A 19,460-nucleotide genomic window follows, 5' to 3' on the forward strand; every position below is an offset into this window, starting at 1 on the left:
AGCTGTCTTTCTAGTCCTAGACTCCTATTTCTCACTTTCCCACAAAACACTTTTCTCCAACCAAATTTTTAAAAACTGACTGCTTGAGACAGTCTTCTGAAACCAGGGTGTCAACTAAACTATTCAGAATGCAATAGCAGAGGAGAAGAAGGTGGAAAGTGCCATAATGGCAGGCCACACTGGGATGGCAGTAACCACCTCCCTGACTACAGATGTCCTGATATGGTGAGGATGAGAGAAAGGAACGACAGGAAGGTTATGAGATGCGAAGAAGTGAGTGGAAGGAAATAAAATACATAAAGAGGAAGTGGAGCAAATGGTCCAGCAAGGCCCCTCATGGGACCTTGCACCCAGAGACAGAGATGGGTTCTAGGATGTCTAACTACGAGATCTAAAACACTTTTTGAGAGAAGAATCAACTACCTTTTGATTCTTGTTGTTTCTTGTTGGTTTTCCTTTATTTGAACAGCATGTTTGACCTGACCAATGGGAGTCTCACGCCCACCCACAATCCAACAGAAGGGAAAATAAGCTTCCGAAAACCTGGGTTTACTGAAGGGAAGAGCAATGAAATCAATTAAGAGAAAGTTTATGTCTTTCTAGGAGGTATCACATACTGTAATATTCAGTAGCACACGCAGATTGTTTATATTAAAATCCAACAGCTACTTCTGGTGGCTCTACCCGGAATGCTTTAAGTCTTAAAAGAACATTAGCACAGCACAAAATGGTTTCCAATGTTTTTATGTGGCCTTTCTTGATATGAACCTCTGTTTCAACTTTCCTGTCTCATCAATTTCTGTCTCTAGAGCTCAATCTACTAAGATATTCCAGACTGTCTTATCCATGAACTATTTTATTTGGATTTTCCATTCCTCTACTTCTTACACCAACAATTTATTTCTCTCCAACTTTCTTATGAATGAAGGGTAACTTTGAGTTTGAGGCCAGCCTGATTTACAGAGCAAGTTTCATGACAGCCAGAGCTATACAGAGAAACCCTGTCTCAAAACAAAGAATGAAGGATAAAAGAAAGCAAACTTTTTAAAATATTTCTTTTTTTATTAATTTATTTTTTTATTAAAGATTTCTGCCTCCTCCCCGCCACCACCTTCCATTTCCCTCCCCCTCCCCCAGTCAAGTCCCCCTCCCTCATCAGCCCAAAGAGCAGTGAGGGTTCCCTGCCCTGTGGGAAGTCCAAGGACCTCCCACCTCCTTCCAGGTCTAGTAAGGTGAGCATCCAAATGGCCTAGGCTCCCACAAAGCCAGTATATGCAGTAGGATCAAAACCCAGTGCCATTGTTCTTGTCCTCATTGTCCACCATGTTCAGCGAGTCCGGTTTTACTCCATGCTTATTCAGACCCAGTCCATCTGGCCAGCAATATATTCTCAGAAGAATGCACAAAAGCACAGATTAAAGCTATTGTGGAGCTGCCTCCCTTCTCCTTCCCCTTCCTCTTCCTCACTCCTCTCTGGATGCCAGGTAGAATACAGTTGAAAGAAATTACAAGCAATGATGGACTCAACATAATAAATCCAATTAAGTGAACAGCTGCACTGGGTAGGATTAAGATACTGTAGACATAGTGTTTGCTCAGTGTGGCTCTTGAGTGTACCAGAGAGGCCTGTTTCAAGGATGTAAGGACTTAACACATGCAGGAGGCATATTTGTCCTGTTTGCTGGATTTAGGGTTAAAGTCACCCAGATGGCTACCACTCAGTGCCTGGGCAAGACTCATCAGTGCTATTTAAAAAGGCTTCTTCTGCTGCCCCGCTGTTCACTTTTTTTCCCATTGTTGCTTAGCTGGTTTTGCATAACATTCTTTGAGCTCAGTGGTTATCAACTTTTCTCATGTTGTGATGACCCCCTAACAATATTATTATTTTCGTTGCTACTTTATAACTGCAATTTTGCTACTATTATGAATCATAATGTAAGTAACTGATATGCAGGGATCTAATGTGCAACACCTAAAGGGGCTGTGACCCCATTTCAAAACAGCTGTTCTAGCTCCTTTGTTGCTTTTTCCTTTGACTTTGCTTCTTACAATCTTAAAGGTAGAGATTACACTACTGAAGACAAGACACACAACTAAAGAGACTGTAGTAAGTCTTAATATTGAAGACTCTCATTCCAGATGTGTTATGAAATATTCCTTTACACTGTGTGAAGATGTGTCACTTTGATTGGTTTAATAAAAAGCTAAATGGCTAATAGCTAGATAGGAGGCATAGCAGGAACTTCTTGGCAGAGAGAGCTCTGGAAGAAGAAAGGGGTATTGTGAGCTGCATGCAGAGGGAGCAAGACAGGTAGGAGGAGAGGTAAAAGCCACGAGGCATGTGGCAATATGCAGATGAATAAATATGAGTTAATTTAAGTTCTAAGAGCTAGTGGGACAAGCCTAAGCTATAGGCCGAGCTTTCATAATTGATAATAAGTCTCCGTTTCATTATTTGTTAACTGGCAGCCCAAAGAAAAAGCCTCCTACACAGGTGTGAAAAGTATCTTCCAGCAATGTAAAAGATACAAACCTGAGCCTTTTGATTATCTTCTATATCAGATTCACAAGCTGGTACCATAGCCTCAAGAACATGAAGAACAAGGAGCCTCCTTCTTAAGTTATCAACTAGATGAGTGTCTGGTGGGCAGTGGACATACTTTTCTTGTTATCAACATGAATCACCTTCAGATTTAAAGTTAAATTCACATAAAAAAATTTCTAAGATTTCTATTGCTGTGATTAAACATCATACTTTGGGAGGGAAGGGTTTATTTTAGCTTATGATACCATATCACAGTTCATCACTGAAGGCAATCGGGACCAGGAACTCATGCAGGGCAGAAACCTGAAGACAGAAGCTGATGCCAAGGTCATGGAGGAGTTCTGTTTACTGGCTTGTTGGCCAAGGCTAGCTCAGCCTGCTTTCTTATAGAACTCAGGACTACCAGCCCAGGGGTTGCTCCACGCAGGAGACTGAGCCCACTCACACCAATAACTAATTTAAAAACTGTCCTGCAGGACTACCTACAGTCCCTTCTTATGGTGGAATTTTCTTAATTGAGGTACCCTCCACTGTGAGAACTGTAGCTTGTGTTAAGTAGACATAAAACTAGCTAGCACATAAGGCTACAAAGCATTTTGTAAACGAAATAAGACTGCATTTTGGGTCTGCGAGCTGCCCAACCAGCACGGAGGCCTGATCTTTCGGCGCCAGGAGACCCAGCATTGGGGTGAGTTTCTGGCCCACGGCGCCAGCCTGGGACGGGGAGCTCGGGGGTTTCTTGGCCCCCTGTCCTGCTTGGGCTCTCTGCAGGGCCTCTACTCCCCGGGTGCTGCCTCTTTCTTCCTGGCCCACCCAGCTTCCGTCCAGAGCCCTCCCCACTTCACCCCCACTACCCTCTTTTGGCGCGTGGCATCGCCCAGCGCAGCCTATCTGGGCGCTGGGTCCGAGTACCCGGGGCTCCCGGGCGGGCAGCAGTTCCTTTGTTTCTGTGGCCTGCCTGCACCAAGCGGGGTAGGCGCTTTGTCTGCGAGCTGCCCAACCAGCACGGAGGCCTGATCTTTCGGCGCCAGGAGACCCAGCATTGGGGTGAGTTTCTGGCCCACGGCGCCAGCCTGGGACGGGGAGCTCGGGGGTTTCTTGGCCCCCTGTCCTGCTTGGGCTCTCTGCAGGGCCTCTACTCCCCGGGTGCTGCCTCTTTCTTCCTGGCCCACCCAGCTTCCGTCCAGAGCCCTCCCCACTTCGCCCCCACTGCCCTCTTTTGGCGCGTGGCATCGCCCAGCCCAGCCTATCTGGGCGCTGAGTCCGAGTACCCGGGGCTCCCGGGGGGGGCAGCAGTTCCTTTGTTTCTGTGGCCTGCCTGCACCAAGCGGGGTAGGCGCTTTGTCTGCGAGCTGCCCAACCAGCACGGAGGCCTGATCTTTCGGCGCCAGGAGACCCAGCATTGGGAGAGCCAACATTGGGGAGAGACAGCGTTTGGTAGGCAAGGAGACCTAATCCGGAAAAAGAAGATCCATAGGGAGCATTTGGAAGAAGAGATGGGCCGACGTCAAGGCAAGAATTCGCCCAACAAGCTGAAAAGCAACATGAAGCTACCAGAAACAAGCGACCCCACAACGGGAGGACAAGAACCCCTTAATCAAGAGGAAGGAGAAAAGATTGACTTCATGAAAGTGATTGACACCCTTAAACAGCATGTAAAAAACGCCCTTATAGAAATGGATGAGAAATATAACAGAAAGTTTGAAGAATTGAATAAATCAGTGAATGATACCCTAGAAAACCAAGGAAAAACAATCAAACAGATAATGGAAACAGTTCAAGACCTGAAAACTGAAATGGAGGCAAAGAAGAAAACACAAACAGAGGGCCGTCTGGACATGGAAAATCTAGGTAAACGAATAGAGACTACAGAAACAAGCATAACCAGCAGAATACAAGAGATAGAAGAAAGACTCTCGGATTCTGAAGATACCATAGAGAAAATAAACACACTGATCAAAGAAAACAGCAAGTCCAACAAAATCTCATCACAAAACATTCAGGAAATATGGGACACAATAAAGAGACCAAACCTAAGAATAATAGGAGTAGAAGAAGGAGAAGAAGGGCAGCTCAATGGTCCAGAAAATCTATTTAATAAAATTATAGAAGAAAACTTTCCCAACCTAAGGAAAGATTTTCCTATGAAGGTGCAAGAAGCATACAGAACACCGAATAGGCTGGATCAAAAAAAAACATCCCCTCGCCATATCATTATCAAAACACAAAGCATACAGAATAAGGAAAGAATATTAAGAGCTGCAAAGGAAAAAGGCCAAATTACTTATAAAGGTAAACCTATCAGACTTACACCTGACTTCTCCATGGAAACCATGAAGGCCAGAAGGTCCTGGATAGATGTACTGCAGAAACTGAGAGACCATGGGTGCAAGCCCAGATTACTATACCCAGCCAAGCTTTCATTCACTATAAATGGAGAAAATAAAATTTTCCAGGATAAAAACAAATTTAAACAATATGCAGCCACAAATCCAGCCTTACAGAAAGTAATTGAAGGAAAATCACTAACCAAGGAGTCCAACAATGACCACAATAACTCAGACATCTAGAGACCCTTCACCAACACAAAACAAAGAAGGGAAACACACAAACTCTACGACTAAAAAAAAAATGACCGGAGTTAACAACCACTGGTCATTAATATCACTTAATGTCAATGGACTCAACTCACCTATAAAAAGGCACAGGCTAAGAGATTGGATAAGAAAACAGGATCCAACATTCTGCTGTTTACAAGAAACACACCTCAACCACAAAGACAGGCACCTACTCAGAGTAAAGGGCTGGGAAAAGGCCTATCAAGCAAATGGACCTAAGAAACAGGCAGGTGTGGCCATACTAATCTCTAACAAAGTTGACTTTAAACTTAAATCAATCAGAAGAGATGGAGAGGGGCATTTTATACTCATAACAGGAACAGTTCATCAGGATGAAGTCTCAATCCTGAACATCTATGCCCCTAATATAAAAGCACCCACGTACATAAAAGAAACATTGCTAAAATTCAAGGCAGCCATCAAACCGCACACATTAATAGTAGGAGACTTCAACACTCCTCTCTCACCAATGGACAGGTCAATCAGACAGGAACCTAACAGAGAAATAAGAGAATTAGTGGAGGTAATGAATCAAAGGGACTTAACAGACATCTATAGAACATTCCATCCAAATAGGAAAGAATATACCTTCTTCTCTGCAGCTCATGGAACCTTCTCGAAAATCGACCACATAGTCGGTAACAAAGCAAACATCCACAGTTACAAAAAAATATTAGTAACCACCTGTGTCTTATCAGATCACCATGGATTAAAGTTAGAATTCAACAATAATGCTACCCCCAGAAAGCATACAAAGACATGGAAACTGAACAGTCAACTATTGAACCATAGCTGGATTAAGGAAGAAATAAAGAAAGAAATTAAAGTCTTCCTGGAATTCAATGAAAATAAAGAAACAACATACTCAAACTTATGGGACACTATGAAAGCAGTCCTAAGAGGAAAGTTCATAGCACTAAGTGCCCACTTAAAGAAAACAGAGAAAGCTCACATTGGAGACTTAACAGCCCACCTGAAAGCTCTAGAAAAAAAAGAAGCAGACTCACCTAGGAGGAGTAGAAGACTGGAAATAATCAAAATGAGGGCTGAAATCAACAAAATAGAAACACAGAAAATAATACAAAAAATCAATGAAACAAAAAGCTGGTTCCTGGAGAAAATCAACAAGATTGACAAACCACTATCCAAGCTAATCAAACGGCAGAGAGAGAATTTGCAAATTAATAAGATCAGAAATGAAAAGGGGGACATAACCACAGACACAGAGGAAATTCAGAGAATCATTAGATCTTACTACAAAAGCCTATATGCCACAAAATTGGAAAATGTAAAGGAAATGGATACTTTTTTAGATAAATATCATATACCAAAGTTAAATCAGGACCTGGTGAACAATCTAAATAGACCTGTTAGTCGCGAAGAATTAGAAGAGGTTATCAAAAACCTCCCTACCAAAAAAAGCCCAGGACCAGATGGTTTCAATGCGGAATTCTACCAGATCTTCCAAGAAGATCTAATACCTATACTCCTTAATGTATTCCACAAGATAGAAACAGAAGGGTCATTACCAAACTCCTTTTATGAAGCCACAATTACTCTGATACCAAAACCACTCAAAGACTCAACCAGGAAAGAGAACTACAGGCCAATCTCACTCATGAATATCGACGCAAAAATCCTCAACAAAATACTGGCAAATCGAATCCAAGAACACATCCGAAAAATTATCCATTATGATCAAGTAGGCTTCATTCCTGAGATGCAGGGCTGGTTCAACATACGAAAATCTATCAATGTAATCCAGCATATAAATAAACTGAAAGAAAAAAACCATATGATCATTTCATTAGATGCTGAAAAAGCATTTGACAAAATTCAACATCCATTTATGTTAAAAGTCTTGGAGAGATTAGGGATACAAGGGTCATACCTAAATATAATAAAAGCTATATACAGCAAGCCGACAGCTAACATCAAATTAAACGGAGAGAAACTCAAAGCCATCACACTTAACTCAGGAACACGACAAGGCTGTCCACTCTCCCCATACCTCTTCAATATAGTGCTTGAAGTTCTAGCAATAGCAATAAGACAACATAATGGAATCAAGGGGATTCGAATTGGAAAGGAAGAAGTTAAACTTTCGTTATTTGCAGATGATATGATAGTGTACATAAGCGACCCCAAAAACTCCACCAAAGAACTCCTACAGCTGATAAACAGCTTTAGTAATGTGGCAGGATACAAGATCAACTCCAAAAAATCAGTCGCCCTCTTATACACAAAGGATATGGAAGCAGAGAGGGAAATCAGAGAAGCTTCACCATTCACAATAGCCAAAAACAGCATAAAATATCTTGGGGTACATCTAACCAAGGAAGTGAAAGATCTATTTGACAAGAACTTTAAGGCATTGAAGAAAGAAATTGAAGAGGATACCAAAAAATGGATGGACCTCCCTTGCTCTTGGATTGGTAGGATCAACATAGTAAAAATGGCAATTCTACCAAAGGCTATTTATAGATTCAATGCAATCCCCATCAAGATCCCATCAAAATTCTTCACAGATCTGGAGAGGACAATAATCAACTTTATATGGAAAAACAAAAAACCCAGGATAGCCAAAACAATCCTATACAATAAAGGATCTTCTGGAGGCATTACCATCCCTGACTTCAAACTCTATTACAGAGCTACAGTAATGAAAACAGTGTGGTACTGGCATAAAAACAGAGAAGTCGACCAATGGAATCGTATAGAAGACCCGGATTTTATCCCACAAACCTATGAACACCTGATTTTCGATAAAGGAGCTAAAAGTATAAAATGGAAGAAAGAAAGCATCTTCAACAAATGGTGCTGGCACAACTGGATGTCATCTTGTAGAAGAATGAAAATAGACCCTTATCTATCACCGTGCACAAAACTCAAGTCCAAATGGATTAAAGACCTCAATATCAGCCCGAACACACTGAACCTGATAGAAGAGAAAGTGGGAAGTACCCTACAGGAGCTGGGCACAGGAGATCGCTTCCTATGTATAACCCCAGAAGCACAGACATTAAGGGCAACATTGAATAATTGGGACCTACTTAAACTGAGAAGCTTCTGTAAAGCAAAGGACATAGTCAATAAGACACAAAGGCAACCTACTGATTGGGAGAAGATCTTCACCAACCCCACAACAGACAAAGGTCTGATCTCCAAAATATATAAGGAACTCAAGAAACTAGACTTTAAAATGCTAATTAACCCAATTCAAAAATGGGGCACTGAACTGAACAGAGAATTCTCAGCAGAGGAAGTTCAAATGGCCAAAAGACACTTAAAGTCGTGCTCAACTTCCTTAGCAATCAGGGAAATGCAAATCAAAACAACTTTGAGATATCATCTTACACCTGTCAGAATGGCTAAAGTCAAAAACACCAAGGATAACCTTTGCTGGAGAGGCTGTGGAGGAACGGGTACCCTCATCCATTGCTGGTGGGAATGCCATCTTGTGCAACCACTGTGGAAGTCAGTGTTTCGGTTTCTCAGGAAATTCGGGATCAACTTAACCCTGGACCCAGCAATACCACTCCTGGGAATATACCCAAGAGATGCTCTATCATATGACAAAAGCATTTGTTCAACTATGTTCATAGCTGTATTATTTGTAATAGCCAGAACCTGGAAACAACCTAGATGCCCTTCAATGGAAGAATGGATGAAGAAAGTATGGAATATATACACGCTAGAGTACTACGCTGCGGTAAAAAACAATGACTTCTCGAATTTTGCAGGCAAATGGATGGAAATAGAAAACACTATCCTGAGTGAGGTGTCCCAGACCCAAAAAGATGAACATGGGATGTACTCGCTCATAATTGGTTTCTAGCCATAAATTAGCGCCACGGAGTCTACAATAGGTGAACCTAAAGAAGCTAAGTAAGAAGGTGAACCCAAGGAAAAACATATAGATATCCTCTTGGCTAAGGGAAGTAGACCCAATTGCCGGGGAGAAAATTAGGATCTTGGGGGTGGGGTGGGATGGGGGTAAGGGGAGATGGGGAGAGAAAAGGTAGAAGGGAAGGAGGGGGGATTTGGGGAATCAGGAGAATTGGGATAAAGGAAAGGTGGATAGGGGAGCACGGAACCACAATTCTTAGTTAAGGGAACCACTTTAGGGTGAGCAAGAGATTTGACCCTAGAGGGGCCCCCAAGTGCCCAACATGAGGTTCCCAGTTAGTTCCTTGGGTAGCTGAGGATTGGGAACCTGAAATGACCCTATCCGAGAGCAATACTGACGAATATCTTGCATATCATCATAGAACCTTCATCTGGTGATGGATGGAGACAGAGACAGACCCACACTGGAGCACTGGACTGAGCTCCCAAGGTCCCAATGAGGAGCAGAAGGAGGGAGAACATGAGCAAAGAAGTCGGGACCACGAGGCGTGCACCCACCCACTGAGACAGTGGAGCTGATCTACTGGGAGCTCACCAAGGCCAGCTGGACTGTGACCGAAAAAGCATGGGATAAAACCGGACTCTCTGAACATGGCGAACAATGAGGGCTGATGAGACGCCAAGGACAATGGCACGGGGTTTTGATCCTACTTAATGTGCTGGCTTTGTGGAAGCCTAGCCAGTTTGGATGTTCACCTTCCTAGATATGGACGGAGGGGGGAGGACCTAGGACTTACCACAGGGCAGGGAACCTGGACTGCTCTGTGGACTGGAGAGGGAGGGGGAGAGGAGTGGGGGGAGGGGTAGAAGGGTGGGAGGAGGGGGAGAAGGGTGGGAGGAGGGGGAGGGAAATGGGAGGCTGGGAGGAGGTGGAAACTTGTTTTTTGTTTATGTTTTTTTTCTTCTTTTCTTAATAAAAAAAATTATTTAAAAAAAAAAAAAGACTGCATTTTGACCTGTTATCACATGAATTCTAGACCCAATCTATGCCTGTTAGTATATATAACTCATGTTCATATATCAAGTTATATATTTATTGGACAAGCACTGCAACCACCGGTGTCAGTAGTGGAATATGTATTTCATACGCTTTAATCCTGAATCCAGATAACTCAATTTAACACAGAAATGGGGACTCAGAAAGGTTAATAATTTGACCAAAACTCCATACTTCAACTGAAGTAGAATATTTAAAAGGTCTATAAATCTTTAAAGCTCAACAATAAACCAAGCAGTGGTGGCACACGCTTTTAATCCTAGCACTCAGGAGGCAGAAGCAGGCAGATCTCTGTGAGTTCAAGGACAGCCTGGTCTAAGTGAGTTCCAGGACAGGATCCAAAGGAGGGCTGGAGAGATGGCTCAGAGGTTAAGAGCACTGGCTGTTCTTCCAGAGGTCCTGAGTTCAATTCCCAGCAACTACATGGTGGCTCACAACCATCTGTAATGAGATCTCGTGCCCTCTTCTGGCCTGTAGGCAAAATGTGGGCAGAACACTGTATACGTAATAAATAAATAAAATCATGAAAAAAGTATACAGAGAAACTCTGTCTCGAAAAAAAGTTCAAGAATATAGTCTTATTCCCTTGTTCTAGTTCATGTCTTATTCCAGAGCTTGATGGGTTTTTTCTATTTTATTAAGGCTTCATACATCTATATATTATATGTTGAACATAATACCCCTCAATGGATAGTAAGCTATTTTTAGTTTTCTAAAGTTCAAAAAGATAGAAACAAGATATTGGTGCATAGACATAACTGATAAGATCATATAAAAATAAATGATTATCTTTTATGTTATGTTTTAGGAGCATAATATTGACCCTCTCCCATGGGCACCATATCCCAGCCCACACCTCCTGTAGCTTTACTGGAGGCCAGGCCAGATCTAGGGACCCAAGACCAATGCCTAGCCCAAATGTCATCAGAGAAGATTCACTCAGCAACTGATGGAAACAGATGCAGAGACCCAAAGTTAAACATTAGTCAGATCTCAGGGAATCCTGTGGAGAATAGGGAGAAAGGATATAGGAGCCAGAGGGGTCAAGGCCACCACAAGAAAACCCACAGCATCAACTAATCTGGCCTCACAGGGTCTCACTGGGACTGAACCTACAATCAGTGAGCCTGCTTATGGGACTGACTTAGGTACTCTTCGTTTATGTTACAACAATGTAACTTGGTCTTTGTGTGAGACTCCTAAAAGTGAGAGCAGGGACTATCTCTGACTTTGTTGCCTGTTTGGGGGAGCCTATTCCTCCTACGAGGTTGCCTCATCCAGCCTTAACAGAAAAACAGGAGCCTAGTCCCACAGCAACTTGACACACCCCTGCTGCCTGATATCCATGGGCCCACCTTGAATATGGGCAGCACCATCCCACGTGCTGAGGCCCAGAATGAAACAATAGAGAAAAAGAAAAAGTGAGCTAACACTAGCATTCATCTCTCTCTGCTTCCTAACTGGCCATGCCTTCTCACTATGATGAACTAAAACGTTAAACCAGAACCCCAAATTAGTCTTATTTTAAAAGGTTCTTCTTATTAGGTGTGTGGTGACTAATACCTAGTACAGTGTACAAACACTTATACTTCAGAATTGCTTTTGGCAATATCTCAGTGACAATCAGATTGAAATATATCAGAAAAGAATATCAGCAACTTAATTTAACATCTAATATTTTCTTAAGATTTTATTTCTCTGCCAAGTGATTGTGATTATGGCATACACCTTTAATCCCAGCACTCTGGAGGCAGAGGCAAATGGATCTCTGTGAGTTTGAGGGCAGCATAGTCTACAGAGGCATTTCCAGGACACCCAGGGCTATACCAAGAGACACTGTCTCAAAAAAAAACAAAACAAAACAAGAAAAAGATATACATCTCTTCCTGTGAGATGATGCCAGGTTCAAATCAACATTTCATTGACTGATCTATTACAAGAAAAAAATAAAGATTAACTATGAAAGATTTTTAATTAACATTTAATAAGACATTAAAATAAAAAATAATCCATACAGTTAAAAAATGTCCTACTTATTCACTAACCAAGTTAGGCAAACAACAATCTGTTTCTGAATACCTACTGTAAGTGAGTGTGTATACACATAATTTCAGAGACACTAACTCAAGCAAAAAGATAAGGGAGAAAGTGATAGAACAGGAACTTGGCGTCCTCATATGACCTCTGCATGCGTGGAAGCACACACACACACACACACACACACACACACACACACACTTACATTTATACACCACACACACATGTACTCACAGAGAGTAAGCTGTTTGTAAAATGAAATGTATGATCCTAAACACAGCAATAAATTCTCCAGTGATGACAAAGAATATTCCCAACAGAATTGTTCATAACAGCCATAGACACAGAGTTAAAAGAAACAATATGCTGAAAGGTATTAGAATATGAAAGAATTTTAAAGTCATGGTAAAGGGCCAGAATCAGATATAAATACTACATCTGGTATAGATAAAGGCATATCAAATACCCAGAAAGTGAAATTTAGATATAGAGGAAAACAGTCATCACTTAGGACAGATTTCTTAAACTATGGGGTTATTACTACATGAAGGAGGTCATCAAAAGGTTTCTGAATGCAAAATAACCAGAATTAATTCCAGGCCAAACCTATGAATGAATTCAAGACACCCTTGATAGTGCTCATCTGTGTAGCATGCTGGGCCTTCACCGAGGTCTTAGTTTTTAACATATAATGTGTACTCTAAACAACACATGCCCAGATACAATCAGATCAAAGAACCCTGCCCATAACTACTTGGCTAAAAGTCAAGACTATTTTTGGTCGTGAGCCTAGCCTTTAGTGGTTGAGTCACTTCTCAGGAGGCAGAGGCAGGCAGGTGAATCTTGAAGTTTAAGGCCAGCTTCACCTACAGAGTGAGTTTCAGGATAGCCAGGACTTCACAGAGAAACTCTGTCTCAAAAAAATATTCAAGAGTATTTTATGTTGCTGTGGCTTGGTATGGGGCAGGCTCAGCCTGCATAGGCTGAGACCACTCTCAGGCTTCCAAGGACCAATTTGAGGATTCTGTGGGAACCTGATCCAGCTTGTGCTGTGGGATACTGTTGTTGTACACTGTAAAGATTTGTCACTCATCTTGGCTTAATAAAATGCTGATTGACCAGTAGCCAGGCAGGAAGTATAGGCAGGGTGACCAGACTAGGAGAATTCTGGGAAGAAGAAAGGCAGATATGGAGTAGCAAGTCAGATGTAGAGGAAGCAAGATGAGAATGCCTTATTCAGAAATGGTACCAAGCCCGGTGGCTAAACATAGATAAGAATTATGGGTTAGGCGGCCACTTCCGGGCCGGGCTTGCCGCTGGCCGCCGCTGTCCTGTTGCGCGCCCTGAAGCGCCTGGCCCCGCGGGGGTGCCAGCCCTCGACCATGCTGGTCCTGCCCGCGCGCGGCCGCAAAACCCGCCACGACCCGCCTGCCAAGTCCAAGGTCCGGCGCGTGAAGATGCTGCCCGCAGTGGACCCCGCGGAATTCTTCGTGTTGACCGAGCGCTATCGGCAGTACCGGCAGACCGTGGGCGCGCTCAGGCAAGAGTTCGCGTCGGAAGTGCGCAGGAAAGCCTATGAGGCCCTGTCCGGGGTCCTGGCTGATCGCAGGGTGCGGGAGGCCGCCAAGGAACACCGGGCGCTCATGGCCTGGAACCAGGAGGAGAACAGGCGGCTGCAGCAGCTAAGGATAGCTAGGTTGCAGCTGGAAGCACGGGACCAGGAGCTGCGACAGGCCGAGCACCAGGCCCAGCGGGCCCGGGAAAAATAGGCGTGGGTGCAACTGAAAGAGCAAGAAGTCCTCCAGCTGCAGGAAGAGGCCAAAAACTTCATCACCTGCGAGAACCTGGAGGCACGGATAGAAGAAGCGCTAGACTCCCCGAAGAACTACAACTGGGCCATCACCAGAGAAGGGCAGGTGGTCAGGAACTGAGCACAGAGGCTCCTAAGAGCCCAGAGTAGGGACAGTGCTTGCCAAGGAGCCCCGTGTGCGTCCTATGGCAGACGGCTGATCCTTTCCTAGAGCAGCCCCCACCCACCCCAGATTCTGAGCGAACCACCTGACCGGAAGTTGTTCCGACACTACATACAAACTCAGGACAGCCTCAGTCTCTGGGAAGTTCCTGTCACACAAAAGATCAAGCTGGACTACATCCCCTCTAGCAGCCAAGCTATCTTCTGAGTCTCACGGAGGACTGTGAACCAAATGGTCGCTGCTTTTCTAAGTAAAGTTTTACTGGAGAAAAAAAAAGAATTATGGGTTAATGTAAATTGTAAGAGCTAGTTAGTAATAACCATGAGCAATAGTCCAAACAGTTTATAATTAATATAAGTCTCTGTGTGTTTATTTGGGACTGAATGACTTTGGGACCTGGCAGAACAGAAACTTCTGTCAACAAGCTTGGTGTCTAGAATTCATGTAACTACAGCACTCAGCAGTTTATTGGGTTGCATGTGGCTGGTGGTGACAGTCTCTAAGGTGTGGCCCATGCAAAGACAGTTCAGAGGCCAGAACTGATGTGAGCATCTGCCTTGGCATGCACAGGGATCCCTGCAAGTGCTCCATATAACACAGCCACAGAGGGCCAAACCTGCCTGCCACGTGAGAAGAAGCATGAAACCATCGGAAGTCTGAGGAGGCAGCAAGGAGCATCATGGCCACCCATGAGATCCTGTACAGCCCAGCATTAATCTGAGCTGTTTCGCTGGAAGCTCAGCTCTGCAGTTGCAAAAGAGCTAGAATCTCTTTTTCTGCCTACCCACCTTGGTGCCTCCACAGTTTACTGCACCCCAGCTTCTCTGGTCACATCCTCTGAGGCCTGAGAACATCACCTCTGCCCCTTTGTAATCACTTTAGAGTAGGAAGATCCCGAAACTATTTAGTGAAATATGACTGGGTGTGACCTCAGTCTCTGCACATTGGGGATGTATTACAGAAACACACATGGGTATAATGCTACAGAAAGATGTTGTAGTAAACCAGGATGCAAGTTCTACTAGGCAAGACCACACATTGTTATACTACTATAATTGTCCACTTGGATGTGCCATTGCAGCCACAAGTATCAATGACAGTACACACTAATTTATCAGAGAGACAGTGGCCATGTCTGTAGTTGCAAAGCAGCATACTTGAATATACTTGCATCACTACACACGGATGTCTCTGTACAGTTTAAAAGATGAATGAATTAGTGCAGAAACAGAGCACTGCATCTGATGTCCTAGAGTCTAGTAGTTACTCTAGTAACTACTTCATTAGCTCTAGTATCCTTATGGGGTGCTCTAGTATCAGTATGGGGTGCACATGGAGTACAGCCATTCTTCCTGTTGTGCCTTTACATCCATCTGCACAATGTTCTCATCCATTCAGTTGCACTGCTCTACTCCTACAAAGGTATTTAGTCGTTGCTGTTCTAGTTCAAGTGCATGCTGTGCCGAACAAATACAGCTGTCTACTTTGTTTTTAGTGTGCATCAGTTTATGTGGCAGCAGTAGTACATTTGTTTTTCCAAAGTAGTGCTGTAATAATAGATCTGTGTGCTCTGCTCTCCTAGTACATCTGTGTGTCAAGATGTTAAAGTATATCCTGGTGTACTCATGTCTAGTACATCCACATGTCCTGTTGTAGTATCACATTTGAGTGTGTTTTGTAAAAGTTCATCTGTGGATGACTGTCCATGTGTACTGCCACACAAGGACACCCATTTACACTCCTGTTCATGGACATCTATGTCTTCTGATGTACTAGTAAATACATGAACACACTGACTAGGACATCATTGTACACTGCTCTACTTTGGCACTAATACATCTATGTCCATGTGCAGTGCAATAAGAGTAAGTTTATGCAAACCTCTTTACTATTAAATTGATGTGCACTGCTGATCCATCAAGATTATGCACAGAGAAGTAGTCATACATTTCATGTTTGGTGCTGTACACATACGTCCATGTGCACTGCTGTAATAGAACATTGAGACGCATGGAACAATTATTATAAACCTGTGCGCTGCTGTTCTAGTACAGGCTTGTGAACTGATGTGGGAGTATACCTTTGAGCTCTCTTGTATTAGTTTGTGCACATCTGTTTATGTTGCATTAGTAGCAGTCCAGATTTGCTGGCACACTGATGTGCATTGCTTTAGTAAGATGCACATGTGTGCTTTTGTACTATTGTATCCATGGAAAGTGCTGTACTTGCACACCCTTGTGTGTTCCTGTCTAGTACTTCCATGGGTGTTGGTTTGCTAGTATATCCATATGTGTGCTGGCTAGTTTCATGTCGACTTGACACAAGTTAAAGCCATCAGAGAGTATGGAACTTCAATTGAGAAATTCCTCCATCAGATTGGGCTGTAAGCACACCTGTAGAGCATTTTCTCCTTCTTTCTTTCTTTATTTTTTTTCTTTCTTTCTTTATTTTGGGAGTGGGGTTTGAGACAAAGTTTCTCTATGTAGCCCTGCCTGACCTGGAACATTCTCTGCAAACCAGGCTGGCCTCAAACTCACAGAGATTTACCTGCCTCTGCCTGCTGAGTGCTGGGATTAAAGGCATGCACCCTACCACTTGGTAAGCATTTTCTAGTTAGTGACTGATGGGGGAAGGCCCAGCCCATTGAGGGTAGTTCCATCTGTGCTGGCTAGTCTTACGGCAACTTGTCGCACAAACTAGAGCTATCAGAAAGCATGCCATGGACCGTCTCTCGTGGAGCTCGAGAATGGAGGGAGAACAAGGGTGAAGGCTAAGGAGAACCTAAGATTCGGCGAATGACAGACAGACACAACTCAGGTTGAGGTTAGAATCTGCTGCATTTTATTCAAATCAAAGCATAATATTTATATTACTACAGAACAGAAACTAAATGCAATCAAATAAGGAAGTTGGCACACTTCCCTTACAGCAATAGACAGAAATTACATATACACAGGCTATCTCTATACTTAGAATTTTCTTGCGGTTGTGGCTAAGGACATAGCAATCTTCTTCTTAAAAAACTGTCTCACACCATAAAACTACTGCAAACATTCTCAGAGGCCAAGGTCCCATTTACCCTTTAAATAATTCCACTAAGCTTCCTTGGGGTCGGTGCCGCAAGGCTTGGACCACTATTGTAAAGCTGGTTTCATGTTATCTAATATTTTCTTTCTTAAGCATCTCTATGTTCACTTTGTCAGGGTCTGTGTCATGAACCTCCTTTTGTTCTAAAGTATCCATAAATTCCCCTAAACTTTTTGGCTGATACTGATTTAAGGCCTGAATTAACGGTGGAGACTAACGCATGAGTTTCTCAGAACTCAGGGAATCATTGGGGACATTTTCCTGTTGAGAAAGTCTATAACCTCTTTGGCACGATGTCTATGATTGTCACGATAGATAAAAGAGAAAGAAAAAGAAAAAGGCGTCAACAGCGCCAGCATGGCCAGGTACACTGTGATCGAAAAGATTGCAAAGGCTGCGGTTGGTCAAGCATCATGACTGTAGCCTACTGCCAGGGAACCACCGGGGACACATCTCCAGGAAGCTCAGACCCCTCACCCGACATCGACCTCCACCACCGTACATTCTGTCACACAGGTGTTGTCATCATCGTGGGCGTGGCAAAAGCAGAAAACCTTTATTGAGAAAAATTCTTCCATAAGCTATAAGGCATTTACTTAATTAGGAATGATGAGGATTGTGATCCTGGGATCTGTAATAAATAAGGCCAAGCAATCCAAGGGAAGCAGGCCAGTAAGCAGCACCCATTCATGGCCTCTGCATCAGCTTCTGTCTCCAGGCTCCTGCCCTGCTTGAGTTCCTGTACTGACTTCGTTTGACAATGAACTGTGATATGAAAGTTTAACTGCAGCCCCTCAGGAGGCAGAGGCAGGTGGATCTCTGAGTTCGAGGTCAGCCTGGTCTACAGAGTGAATTCCAGGACATCCAAGGTGACACAGAGAGACCCTGTCTCCAAAAAAGAAATAGATGATCCTACTGCACGCACTGGCTTTGTGGGAGCCTAGGCAGTTTGGATGCTCAACTTACTAGACGTGGATGGAGGTGGGGGTTCCTTGGACTTCCCACAGGGAGGGAAATGGGAGGCGGTGGCGGGGAAGAGACAGAAATCTTTAATAAATAAATAAATAATAAAAAAATAAAAAGGAAGAAACAGAAAGTGTAAACCAAAATAAAAAGAATAAAACCAAAACATTTTCCTCCCAAATTTGCTTTTGATCACAGAGTTTCATCACAGCAATAGAAACCCTAAGTAAGACAATAAAAAAGTCCCGCTCTAGTAATAAATCCCAACATGCTTCTGTAATAGTATGGGTGTAATATATATCCATGTTTGAATCTGTACAAGTGCATCCATAATTACTGTTCTACTAGTAAATCCATGTGCACATGTTTACTAATACATCCATGTGGATTGCTATCCTAATTCATTCAACTGAGTGACTGCTATCCTAGTCTGTCAGGGAGCACAGATCTACTACTGAATCCCCGGGAACTGCTATATGAATAAATCCATGTGAGTTACTGTAGTAGAATACTCTATATAGTGTACTATATAAAGATAGCATATGCAGTATAGATATAGACATATAGTGTGGTAGTGTATCTGTGCCTGAGCCCTGCTTTGCTGTGGGACATTCATGTCTGCAGCAGTAAATTTCACTCAGGATTTATGTACCTCAAACCTTTGGACCTATCAGCCTCCCTAACTTTGTTCAAACTGACCAACGTAAATTGCAGGGGAAGGCCCATAAAACCCTTAAAATTCTCAGTCTTCAAGGAAAGGCTGGGTCTTGGTTTTCTAGTGCCCTCTCTGATTTGGAGGGAGGGTCTCTGTCTGTGTGTGCCAGCTGTGTGTGTGCATTTCTTCGTCCCTAATTAAAGCCTTTCTTCAACTGATAATTCTGTCTGTCATGTTGAAGAATTGTCTTGCTGCTGCTTGTATGCCCACCCTATTCTTAGAACTAGGATAGTAACCTTATGTGGGAAAAGAACCACAAGGGGTGGTCAAAGTTCTTGAGGTGTGACTATTGTCTGAGATTATGTATTTGGACCTTATAAAAATGACTAAAGAGGACATGACTACAGGACAGGAAGTTGGAGATGTGACAATGGAAGGAAACAATTTTAGCTTATTTATCTATAATATGACAGAAATAACAATCCTTAAGAAATAAGTCTAGAACTAAAGGAGACGCTGACTGTAAAATACTTAAGATGACACAATAGTATTACTGTACCAGTTCTGTAGGGCACATACGTGGGTATGGTTTCAGTGGCTGTTAAGCCAAATAGCGCCTGTGAAGACCGCGGTCTCATTGAAGGCTTTAGCATTAATATTCCAATCTCATTGAGGG

General features: G+C 43.1%; 1 pseudogene; it reads left to right on the forward strand.

Moving 5' to 3' along the window:
* Positions 1 to 231: 231 nt before the first annotated feature.
* Positions 232 to 14,192, forward strand: LOC121441277 (annotated as a pseudogene).
* Positions 14,193 to 19,460: the final 5,268 nt, after the last annotated feature.

The sequence above is a fragment of the Microtus oregoni genome, unplaced genomic scaffold (assembly GCF_018167655.1).
Source record: "Microtus oregoni isolate MIOR12 unplaced genomic scaffold, Mior012 000074F_007, whole genome shotgun sequence".
NCBI classification, from domain to species: Eukaryota; Metazoa; Chordata; class Mammalia; order Rodentia; family Cricetidae; genus Microtus; species Microtus oregoni.